Here is a 12,698-nt window from a genome sequence, read left to right on the forward strand (position 1 = left end):
CACTGGATCATTCTGTATTTTAATAAGTTTTTCCTAGCTTATTCATTATATTAAATCTATGCTTAGTTAAAAAACAACAAAACAAAACAAACAAACAAAAAAAACACTACTTCCTTTTAGTTTCTATCAGCCCTCCTGCTCCAAAGGTAGCTTAGATGCTTTGGATTCTCTAGTTGTATCTAGGTGTCTCTCTCTCTTTTTTTTTTTTTTTCCTTGTGTAAGTTGTGGAGAATGCGTAGAAGGCTTTGTGCTGTGAAGAATGAAGCAGCATTCACTGTGACAGTTGGAATGACTTGAGCCCATCCCATTCTTGATGTGTGCCCTGAAGCAAGTTACTGCTCTTCTGCCATGCTTCAACTGTAGAATGAGCATATTGTAGTACCTGCCTCAGAGCAGAGATGGAAATTTAACCAGTAATGTAAACATTTAAAAATTTCGTGATGTTTAACTATACAGCTTTAAAATGAGAAGAGAGATGCAACTGGCAGCTTCTTGTATACTGATTTTTTTTTTTTTACTACAGTAAAATAAAGAAACTGTCAGCGAAATTCCCAGAACATGAAGGTTGTTGTTAAACATTGTTTTTTTAACCTTTTGCTAACCGTTTGTCAATTATCAGTTTCTGGAGGCAGGTTTATGAGACAGCAAACATCTCTGAGGAAGTCCTCCAGCTCTGCCAAGAGATTAATTCAAGAGGAGACCAAGAGTCACCAGATACTGTAAGCCAATAAGAACAAGCATGCCACTCAGTACTGCCTCCAAACTTGAACAATTAAGAGCAGTTAAAGCTCATCTATGATGTACTGTCTCCTCAGTCTGTGATTCCTTCATAAACAGATGGACTGTAAATATTCATGAAACAAATTTTTCAAAAGCAACTTGTAACCTCACAACCAAACACTAACTGTATAAACCTCTGTGAAAATATAATTGAAACAGATCCCTGGATGTATGTGTGAGAAATATAGAACATGACACCATAAACCCTGCTTAGACATTTTTAGAATAATTTTAGAATTTGAAAGACACTATTAAATGACATAATGGTATTAAATAACCTGTTTTTGCAATGACATTTGACAGTCCTTGCTAAATCGCACTCTATTGTGCACAGAAGAGGATTTAAAAGATTATGAAGGCTTGGTTTAGAAAAAGATGAAAGCAAAACTAGCCTAAGAAATATAGATGGCATATTTTACATTTATTTTTCTTCATATGGCAAGAACAAATGGACACTCGTAATTACGACAGACTAACATATGCCTATAATGTTTCTGTTGATCTGTAAACTCAATGATGTTTTAAAATTTGGACCATTATTTTGTCTGAAAAGCTTCTAATTATGCTTATTCTTTCCTTTTGCATTTTTCTATTTTGAAGTAGATACGCATAGAAGGGTAAAATCTTTCCATTCAGCAAGGACACTATTAATGAAAAATACATCAGAAAATGGCAATGCCAGTCATTCAGTTGGATTCACTCTAGAAAAAATAGGCTGCCTGCAACCCCAGGAAACTGTTTCCCCTTTTTTGCTTTTATTGTGAAAAGGCAGTGTGAGGTAGGCATTGACTCTCATGACTTCTGGAACTGCTAGTGACCTTCTGACAGAGAAACTAGAACATTACAGATTTTTCTCTACTTAGGTCTCTGTAACAGCCCATCAGCTGAGTACAGGATTAAGGGAGTACTGCAAAACCTGTTAAACTCTAAGCAGAATCCATGGGCTCTGTAAATATAGAGAACGCTTGTGGGAAGTGTTTGGAATGCAGCTGTTCATTAATACTGCTTTGTTTAGCTAAAAATGTATCTGGTTTCAAAATTATTTTTAAAATGTGTAAATTCCAGTTTAGATTGCAACCTCCCCATTGTGGGGGTTTATTATTCAGTCGCAGCACAGGTTGTTATAAAATACGTAGGGTCCTACTTTAATAGAAGAATAACAGAGTATTAATATACCTCAGACAGTAAGCTTGGAAGTTGGCAGGGTCAAAAAACAGACTCTAGTACACCTGGTGAAAAGGCCTACCACATTTTGAGTTACTCTCCTGCCTCCAGTAACAGGCCCACCACAAATCAAACCAATATCTGGTTTTATTCCTTTTCTTCTAGCTTACAAAGAATAATAAACCATTTGGGGAAAATAGTTTCCTATATATTTAATAGAACAAACAAAAATAATAAACTGGAAACCTCTGGAAAGATTTGTAGCTATTGTAATGCATTAAGAAGCTGAGTTTTTTTGTTCTACTGCTAAATGATGCAGTATAACCAACACTTAAATAATAAAATCCTGATGTTGGCAAATACAAATAAAAGAAAATAACCAAGTGGTCCTCCAGTTGTGCTCAGAAGGAAGGATAGGACAAGGGCAATGTTATAATCCACAGTGTTTTGAGGGCTAACCAAGTGTGTAACATTTAAATAAACACTCAACTCCAAGAAAATCTATATTACACTCCAATTCAAAATATGTTGACAGCCCAGCTTAAGAGGGAAAGGAGAGAGAGGAGCTGGTTCAGTGGCTCTGTATCACTCAGTTCTTCACCCACATAGAGGAAAGAGAATCCGTAAGATTTCAGCCAAGTCTGTGAAAGAGAAACCATGCAAAAAGCTGCTAGATAGGGGTCCAGGAATGAGCTGTACATTTTCCGCTCTGTTTTCTTCTAGTTCGTAATGTTCCTGAAGCATAATTTCATTGTGTTCCTTTGCAGCCATCTTATTTTAAGCTGAAATCCCATGGAGCCCAAACAGGGGGCTATGTTTTCAGGTCTGGAGGGTACTGTTGCACCAAGTAAGGTGCCACAACTGAAACTAGATATAAAGTTATTGATGTCCTATTTAAAAATAAACAAACAAAACTGAAAGCAGAGTCTCTGCAGCAGAACAAGAGATTTCGGTTGTATTATATCCACAAATTTTGGTATTCTCATTTTTACAGTAATCATTGCAGCAAGAAAGAAATATGATATTCTAACTTTATATGTTATTACTAAAAACAGAGAGCTTCTTAGAGAGAAACTGCAAGTGTTTACAACCACAGCGACCTCAGTAGTGGCAATTCCAGACTGAAAATAAACAAAGATCTGAAATCTATAAAAACTACACCAGAGAACATAAAGGCAACAGTAGTACCACAGAATGCAATAGTTAATATATTGTTATTTTGACATGTGCAAAGCGCCTACCATGACAGTATCTTAGACATGCTTCTGAAACTTTCTCGGCTAAAATTTATTTTTGTAGATTGCAAAATAAAGCACTTAAAATTTAAGAAAAGCTAGATTTAGCTTGGTGCTATAAATGTCATTCTCCCTTTTTGCCTTTCCAACCTATGCACTAACTGAAACAGGGCACCCCTAGGCAAATAATAGGCTATCATGTAATTGTACACTGTATCATAATGTAGTCACTCTAGAAGGCAAAATTAATGATACATTTACTTTCAGGGAAGAAAAAAGCAAGTAATGATGGTGAAGATTTTAGAAGCCTGTATTTGTCAAGAACAGAGAATTAAAAGGCTTTTAGCACATGTACTTTTTTTAACTGGTAAAAGTATCGCATTGAAATTCTCCACAGTTACAACTCTGGCCCTGCTGGTAATAATGGAAATGATGTTAGAAGTAGGGTTCGAGGCACTGAGGCTCAAATTGCTATCATCACTGAGGGGAAATGCTACATCTAATTGTAGCCTCTCAAACAATCAGCTAGCCTGATTTAGCTTGATGACCCATCAAGATTCAAATACTGAACTTAAGTAGGATTTTCTGGAAATAGTCTGTACATAAATTATTAATGTGACTTCTGGAACACACACTGTTCAAATGTTGTCCTCATTATGCTCATTTTTTTAAAATTAATTTTTGTAGTATTTTATGCCATTTAACAAATTTAATGATCAGAAGATGTAATTTCCTCCAGATTTGCTTTAGAAGAAACACAAGCATGCTGAGATCTAAGAGGACAACTCTCACAAGAGCTTGTATTCACAATGATCTCAGTTTTCTCAATTTCAGACTGAAAATAATCTAAAGCACTTCACACAGCAGGTTTCTGTTTCTCATTCTAGAAGGTAATTAATTTGAATACTAATAAAATATCATTAACTTTTAACTTCTTCCTGCTGTTGCAGTAAGAAATAATTTCTCAGCATTATACAAAGGGTGTTTTACAGATACGGACCTACCTATCACAAAGCCTGGGAGTATTCCCATTGTACATTTTGGTTCATGTTTATTTCCAACAATTATTTTAACCACGCTACTCAATAAATATAATTCAAAGGAATCGGAATTTACTTTCTAAAATATGCAATTCCCATATGCAGCCACTGGATGGACTTAAGGAGCCAGTGAATATTTTTTGGTTGTAGACAAGATGCACAATTAGGTAAGCAACTGGGAAGAACACTGCCTTCTGGGCAGCTGCAGAAATGTTCTGTAGAAAAGACCTGAGGCCAAAAAGCAAGGTACAAGAAGGAATTTTAGCCTTTCCTCTTCAATCGATACTTATTTTTCAACACAATTAGTTTAAGAAAAAACAGGCTGTGGAAATGAAACAGAGTGTTAAGAAAATTGGTTTGTAGGAGAACATGTAGGTCAGTTCCAAACATGATTACTTGGTATTAAAGTTCTACGGTAAAAGCACAAAAAATTGTATTGAAAATAAACTTTTCTTAAATACCTCAGTTTGGAAACTGAAGCAGATCAGAATTACTAGAAGTTCTGTTCAATTTTTTAGAAGTATGCTACTTCAAAATGCTCATATTCTTTAAGAATGAATTTGGAAGCTATTTGCTCTAGCTATCTTCCCTGTTTCTGGAACAGGAATCGTGAAAAGTTGAATCACTATGCACTAATGTCTGCATAGTAAGTGTAAAACATGCCCCGCATTAAGTGTATGATCATCCATCAATATAAAAAATGTATTCCTTTTTTGTACTATAGTTGGCTGTCACAACTACTTCTGAGTATTTCAAATGCATTATATTTAATTATATTACAATCCATTTAATGCACTGTTTTAGACCAGTTGCCATTTCAGTGTATGCAGCGGCACTAACATATACGCAGTTCCATACTCTGTTCTGCTGCTTTGTAACTAAGAGAAGTAGGAGGTATCAGCTGTGGCAGGAAACTCACTAAATCCACCTGACTCCTGGAACTTCAGGTAAACAGAGTCGTTGTGGGGTAACAAAATTAAGCTGGGGAATGAAAGCATAATGAAAGAAGAGCTGTTGCATACATCCCCCTGTACCTGCTGTGCTGTCGGGGGGCAGAGACAGTGACTGATATGGCCGGGTCCTGTAGATACAACCAGTTACAGAATCTAAATGTGGGTTACATCGTTTTATCACTTTATTACACAGCCATCACCCTCTTCCATCCCAAATTACTTAGAATAGCACCAACCCTAACTATAGTTGAGATTACTCTGCATGCCTGAATTTCTTTTGTCTTTGTATTCTGAAGGTCATATGCAGACTCTGTAGCAAGCGGCTGTCATATAAGTATTTAATTGTGTAGGATAGGAATTACACCTCTTAACATTATAATAACCATTGTGCCCATCACTGGACACTAGCTGGAAACGCATACAATATTTCTCTGGCGTGCCAGGGCTCCTGGATGCCGTATGTTGTCCTGATCTCAGACGGGGGAATACCATCTGGTAGAAAAGCCTCGCAGTTGGCACTGGAGACTGCAGGCTCCACTCTCTCCCTCGCTACCTCCCTGACAATTACAAGGCAGTGATCTTGCAGGAATGAAGTCAGGCTGCAAAAATATTGAGTGACTGAGTCAGAGACAAGGAATGGGACTGGCAACTGTAGAGACTGCCTGATACGTATCATCCCCTAAAAGCAAAATTGTGACAAATCACATTCTCTTTTACCTCTCACTATGTAATGGGATCTCCTCCCTAATCTCCCTGCTACATACAGCGTCATATCACAGGTGTGTGCTGCCTGCTAAAAACCTCCTGGGAAACTCCATACCTCAGCCAAGAATACTTCCCCCTGCAAAGCCCCTGAGCATGACTTGCTATTCTTGGCTTGTTCTGACCTCCTTTAATATTTTGACCTTGTTTTGGAACTAGGTGTTGGTCTGCTTTTAATCATGCCAGAGCAACCAAACAGCAATCTTCTCATACCAGTGCTGATTTAGGAAGCCTCTGCAAAGCTGTTGCATTGGGAATCTTCAACCATACAGAGATTACATCACAAACTTCCTTCCAGGGTAGGTGGCACCATAAGCTGCCAGCTCCAGGCTGGGACAGTAAACTGGGTGGGGCAGCATCCTAATATTATAGAGGGCAATGTAGACAGAGCCTATGGAATTACTCGTACCACTAATCTAACCACCTACATAAGCAAATCAAGTGAATCATCTACCTTACTGGTCTACCAAGTCTCAGACACACGTGATACTGCAAATACAATGGGGGATTGGCTCACATGAATTAGATTTTTAAAGTGCTTCTAAATTGCATGTTACAATTCAAGCTACTTAAAAACACATGCTCGGTTTGGGAGTGGTCTTCCTTCAGACAGAATATCTAGGTAATTTACTACTCTAGATGAACCACTGAATAAGAAACTGTTTATTCTCATGAGCAGCATATTAGCCTAAAGTTCTCAAACCAATGAATTGCAAGATAATCTCATTATTCTATCACTACGTCAAACTTTTCAATCCACTCTAGTTAGGAAATATGAAATAAGTAGCTATACCTATAATGTTGTTTTTAATGAAAAATCTGTCAGGCAATTAGTTGCTAGATCTACAAATGATAAAGCTGTTTCAGAACTCTCAATCTTTTCAACTCCCAGATCATTCAGTAAATTGCTTTATTTGCATTGGATGCACTGCTCAAATAATTCAAATTAGTAACCAATCTGTTCCTGTTACTGTACACCTGAAAGTGTAATAGCAAATCTGTCCTATAACAGCTAAATGACAAATATCAGAAAAAATGTTGCCAAGACTGCCTGGTTTGTCTGTGTTGAGGCCTGTGGATTCCCACCTGTTCTGTGCAAGGCCACCGCGTATACTGTGTCACAGTACAGGCTAAGCACAGCTTGGAACACTGCAAGTGTGGGTGACATATGACATTCACTATGAATAACCCTCACTTAATTAACATCATGTACTTTCTTTGACACACAAAAATTTTAGCAGCATAATTCAGAAAACTGGCTTTGACTTGATTTGGGGCATTCGTGTGTGCCATTCTGAAGAAGTAACAAGATTACAGTACTCACATGGCTCAACCCCGACATTTGAAATGTCTAAACCTCATGCCAAATTATTTTCTGCTTATCCAGAGTGCTTATATATACTCATGCCGATAGGTATGTCTTATCTCCTGACATTTCAGTCTTGATTTCAGATTAACTTTTTAAAGGCATAAAGACTATCAGTACATGTTTTCATGTGCTCTGTAACCTATTTCTACCCAATTCAGGGTTTAATTTCTGACACCACACACATAGCCTTTGCTCACTGAAAGCAAATATCCATGCAAGGTTGAAGGAACAAGGAATTTGAAAGTAAAAATAATAATTTGCAATTCCAAAACAACAGTTGAAAAAAATTGATAAACCTAACCTGGAGAAGACCTGCTTTTATTTATGTATAATCAAATTCCAAAGCCAGAATTTGGTAACAACAAGATTCTCTCCCCATTAACGTGTATGCAGAGCTGACCAATTAAGTTCACAGGCAAGCTCAATGAAGCAAGTCCCGATCCAGAGGTAACCCTACCACTATTTTCCTTGCCTTCAGTGCTCTAAGACTCCTTGTAATATGTCACAGCTCTCTGTGCCTGACTTTGATCCTCACTGCTTTATAATGAGGTATGTCATTTTATAAGTTGGTTCTTTAACATATGAAAATGAGACGTGAGATGTGAAAACATGTTACACAGCGTAGTTTTCACTCAGAAATGTGAGTCTCTCACTGCTTGCTGATGTGCAGGTTGCATGCCACAGATCCACCCTCACTAGATATCCAACCCAACCCAAGTGAGGGAAAAGATTCCTTCAAAAGGAGTGGGGGGAACAATGCAGGGTATTAATTTCATGTACCAATATGCATTGGTATGTACCAATACTCAACTTAGTTTCATGTACCAGTATGCATTTTTCTTATCCATGATTCAGAGCCTCCAGATGACCTCGGAGCTAATAGTGAATTATCCTGAAAATCAAGGGAATAGTCTCTATGTATCTATGCTTGAGCCATTTGTGTAAAGAGCTTACTCATGAACAAAGATCAATGGAAACGGATACCACAGTTATGTAGAGAAGATGTACATTCACATGAGTGTCAGTGGAAAAGGAATATAGCAGTCCAGCATAAATTGCAAAACTCATAGTACATATAGAACAGAGAAGCATACTGTGACCTTTTTCATAATGTGCTGTTCTTGCATTAAGGAGTTCAGGGATTTCTAAATATAGCAGTATTGTGTAGTAGCATTAGATAAACTGGAGTGGCAATGTCATTTTATCTAAAAATAGAAAAATGCTTCTCCCTAGAAATACCTAAAGATTATAACTGTGATTTCACAATCAGCCTAAGCCCATCTAAGTTTGCACAGTCATGGAAAGCAGCTGTCCTGTCCTCTCCTCCATGTCCAGCTGTAAGTTTCTGCTCTTTCCTTGGCAGGACTTTATGCCATTAAACAACACCATGCCATCACCATGCCATGCTCAGTTCCCTTAACAAAGCTACCCTACATCTGAGCAGCTCAGAGAACACAACAGCAAACTCAGTGATGAGTGGTACAGAGGCCTTAGGTAGTATTAAGGTTAGATATTAATGAGGTGTGAGTGACTTTGGAATCCAGAGATCTGTTTTCATGCTTAAGCTCCTGATAGGGTGGATGCCTGCATGCCTCACATTTAATCCAAAGCAACTAGGGAACTGATTGGGAAGCTGCCTGAAGACACTGTCTTAGCAAGTACTTCCCTAGAGTGGGTCAAGAGGGAAATACCACCGCATGGTTGCAGGTGTTCTGTTCTGTCTACATGGGTGTCACCATGCAGAACTTCCAGAAGAGAGTCATGAAACACCATTTTTCTCAGTTAATGTGATCCAGGAGGGGAGAACACTATGGTGATAACATTCCCATTCTCAAAATGGTACTAGCCCTTGGTCAGAGGCGGGAAATCTATGCTAATTTCTTCTTTGGCCAAATGCAGTTAAACACAAATCTCTCTGAGATGTGCTCTGGTCATCAGGCTAACATATTGTTTTTGGATGAAGGCTGGAGTAAAGGAAACTGTCAGGCATTTGTGCAACTCGAATTTATGCATTTTGAAGAGAAAAGGGTATGTTAGGTACATTGTGCAAGATAGAAAACATGACAGTAATCCTTTAACGTAAAAAGAAACAAACAACACATCTAAATGATAAGATGACAAATTGTGTGTATGGGAAATACAGCTCTGCATCTGAATGTAGGGGAAAAAAAGATTTATCTTTCTTACATGTGAAATGCTAAATATTGTCAATTAAAAACAAAACAAAACAAAAGCCCAAACCACAGATCTGTCTTACAAAACTTTCCGAGTGTTCTTTTTTCATGCATCCAGATGGAAGCATGAAAAAGCATTTGTCACAATTCAATTTACTTTTTCAAGCCTGCAATTCCTACTGTAAGGTAGTACCCATACAGAAGCCACTACTTCCATCTATGCAAGGTTACGCGAATAATGATGAGCAATGAAAGGTATTTCTAAAATGTAGCTTATACGGCTGTAATTTCACTGTCTCAGCCAGAATGCCTCCAGGTCAAGTAGTGGAGATGCATGCCACAGCACCATCTGTCAGACTTTTTGAAAAAGTACAGACATTTCACCATTCCTATTTTTGGATTCTTCTTTCCCAGGCTGAACAAATGAGTGATGAGACTACGGAGCAATTTTCTATATCATGCACAGAACTTTGATCCTCAGCCTTCAAACAAATTAAAGCAATCTGAAGACTATTTCAGATTGGACTGTCCTGCTAGACCAGTACGACTGCTGCTCTTCACCTAAGAATCTTTTCATGAGCTGCCAGTCAGGTCACCCAAACTCATTTCAAAGAGGAAGAGAATCAGCTACCGTGTCCTCACATTTCCATGGGAGCTCTTACATCAACACTGAGCATCTCACTTACATGAATTCCTAAGTACAAATCAATAGAAAGGATGCAGAAGAAAAGAGGAAGTGTTAGCCACAATCTCTGCTGATCACCTGATTTGTATTGAAAAGGCAATCATAAGCTGCCTGTTCTACTTAAAAACTGCATTCAGGAACAGAGCTTTTCCTTTTGTAATGGAGAATGAAGATCAGTTGCAGCATGTTATTTCCAATTCACAACATAGGGTAAGAAAGTATTCAAACAATGAGACTAGGCTATATCAGCTGCTCTTAGAAGCAGTCCATAAAAAAGGACCTGTAGCTGTCATAATGAAGTAACACCTGTATTTCTGGCTGTAAAATGTCTGGAATTCAATCAGATTTGAACTTTGCAGTGTTTGCACAAGTGTCAGTTCACAGTTCTCTGTTCTCTGGACAGACCAAGACACCATTGCCAGTTCCCCTTTGCAGTTAGAAAAGGAATTGGCTTTCTTTCTAAACACAAAACAAAACAAAACACAGCTTTCCTACTTACCATCTTGGAAGAATAAACATTAATGGACAGCCTGAGACTCTATGCTTGGTCACTAATCATGGTACCAAGTCTGATGCAGTTTTGCTGTATTTAATGAGATAATTTGTATATTTCAGAGTACTTTCAGCATTATCTTAAATTTAGGCTTACGGACAACCCATTAGGATAGGAGGAGAAAGAAAGAGAACAGCATAGAAATTAACAGCTATGATGAAAGTACAAGGCAGGAGACCAGAAGTTGTCTGCCATATCTGAGAGACATTTTAGGGATCCAAGTCCAAGCAGGACACAGAGACTGCTGAGGGTGGCCATGTGGATGGCTGGTGGCTGGGAAGTGTACAGCATCCTCAGAACAGCTGAGGGGGCATTAGTGACACTGCAGCATCTTAGAACTGGGAAGCGTTTTCTAAAATAATCTGTTTTAGCTAGGCAGGAAGTAAAGGAAGCTATTTTCTTCTGAACATGCTGCTCTTACCAAGACCTCAGTCTGGTTGTTCTCTTCTAACTGTGATATACTTCAGAATAGAGAAAGAAATAGATATAATCAGCCATACATGGGACTCCTGCAGTTAAGAAATCTGCTATTTCCTACAGCACAGCTAGGGGCATAGAGAATTTAGCTGAGATGTGAGATTTTATGATTGTATTAGCAAATATCTAAGTGCCACCAAAGACACACACTACATAAAGGGGTTGGAATGGAACTACTCACAAATGATTGTAGGAGCAGCAGAAGGGAGGAGCACAGGTACAAATTATGATAAACACAGTTATACTGACGCATGGAGAACTGCAGTCTTGTCAGACCAGCAGAAAATTATTCTCCCTCCCCATCTCATTTTCTACAGTTGGAGAAAGAGAAGTTACATTACTGATGATGATAAGTCTCCAGCTGGGCTTCTTTAAATTATAGATGTCTCTTATAACAGAAACAGAACTCCTGATTTTTCATAGGCATGAATTATTTTTAAAATGTGCTTGCAGTGAACAACCATCTTCTAAAAAGTATAAAAAGGCTTTTATGAAATGAAAAGCAGAGTATGGTGGCCCCCACAGCAGAAGTATTTAGTTTAAAAGCTCTAGTTGTGCTTTGTTTTCCAAGTTCAATTATCAATAACTTCTAGGATCCTACTTGAAGCAACAGAACATTTTTTATAAATACTAGATCAATTTTTCTTATTTAATAATTCTTTTCCTTAAGAGTTATTTTTTCTTTTCTTCTTGTGTGTGCAGCCTTTAATTAGTCTGTTCAGACATAAGCAGTATTAGCTAGACTCTGTCACAATTACCCACATTTGGTAGCTAATTACTCCTTCAATAGTCTTAAGGCTACCAGCAATTTTAGTACAATTGGCAGCCTGGGGCCCCTAGGAGCTGTTCCAGCAACCAAGAATAGCTCGAACAGAGAGGCCGGCCAGCCGTGACCCTTTCTCCTCAGCCACAACCTAACATATCTACTATGCCAAAGGCAAGAGCAACACAGAAATACTCCCGAGTGGCTAAATGTGCTCTCTTTATGGCCTTTTAAAACTAATGGAGTAGCATAAAGAGACTACAGGGAAATGGAAAATAGGACCTTTTAAATGCTACAGCATTGGCAGGACTACTAATGATTCTTCAGTTTTGCAATGTTCCATTAAAACAACAGTACAAAACACTTACATGGGATCAAATTCTGACACTATACTTTTATTCTAGTGTAATTTTGTTTGCTGATGCCTCATATTGTAGTAATTTACACCACTCCAATATGGGTGTCCAATGGGCAATGCTGTGACTTGACTTACTAACATTTCATGTGTATTTTACACAGGTACAAGTAACTTCACATGGGGCACAGCAGTGAACAATCAAGATCTGTGACTTCAGTAAAATGATTCTGGCTGTATACTTGTGCGACATCAGTGGCAGAATAAAATTAACATAAACATTAAAATGACAGCTTCAGCTTCAAATACACTGTTCATTCAGATTCTGTTCCACAATTCCAATGAGCAGGATTGGATTTGCAGAGAACAGGGAATTCCTTTTTTAAAA

At 38.0% G+C, this 12,698-nt stretch overlaps 1 long non-coding RNA gene across 1 annotated transcript in view; it reads right to left on the reverse strand.

Annotated features, from left to right (window-relative positions):
• Positions 1–12,698, reverse strand: part of LOC121069176 — a 26,254-nt gene continuing 13,556 nt past the window's right edge. Inside the window, exon 4 of the long non-coding RNA XR_005819308.1 lies at positions 1–382. This is a non-coding gene — a long non-coding RNA (uncharacterized LOC121069176). The remainder of the gene's footprint in view (positions 383–12,698) is intronic.

Source organism: Cygnus olor, chromosome 4, assembly GCF_009769625.2.
Source record: "Cygnus olor isolate bCygOlo1 chromosome 4, bCygOlo1.pri.v2, whole genome shotgun sequence".
NCBI lineage: Eukaryota > Metazoa > Chordata > Aves > Anseriformes > Anatidae > Cygnus > Cygnus olor.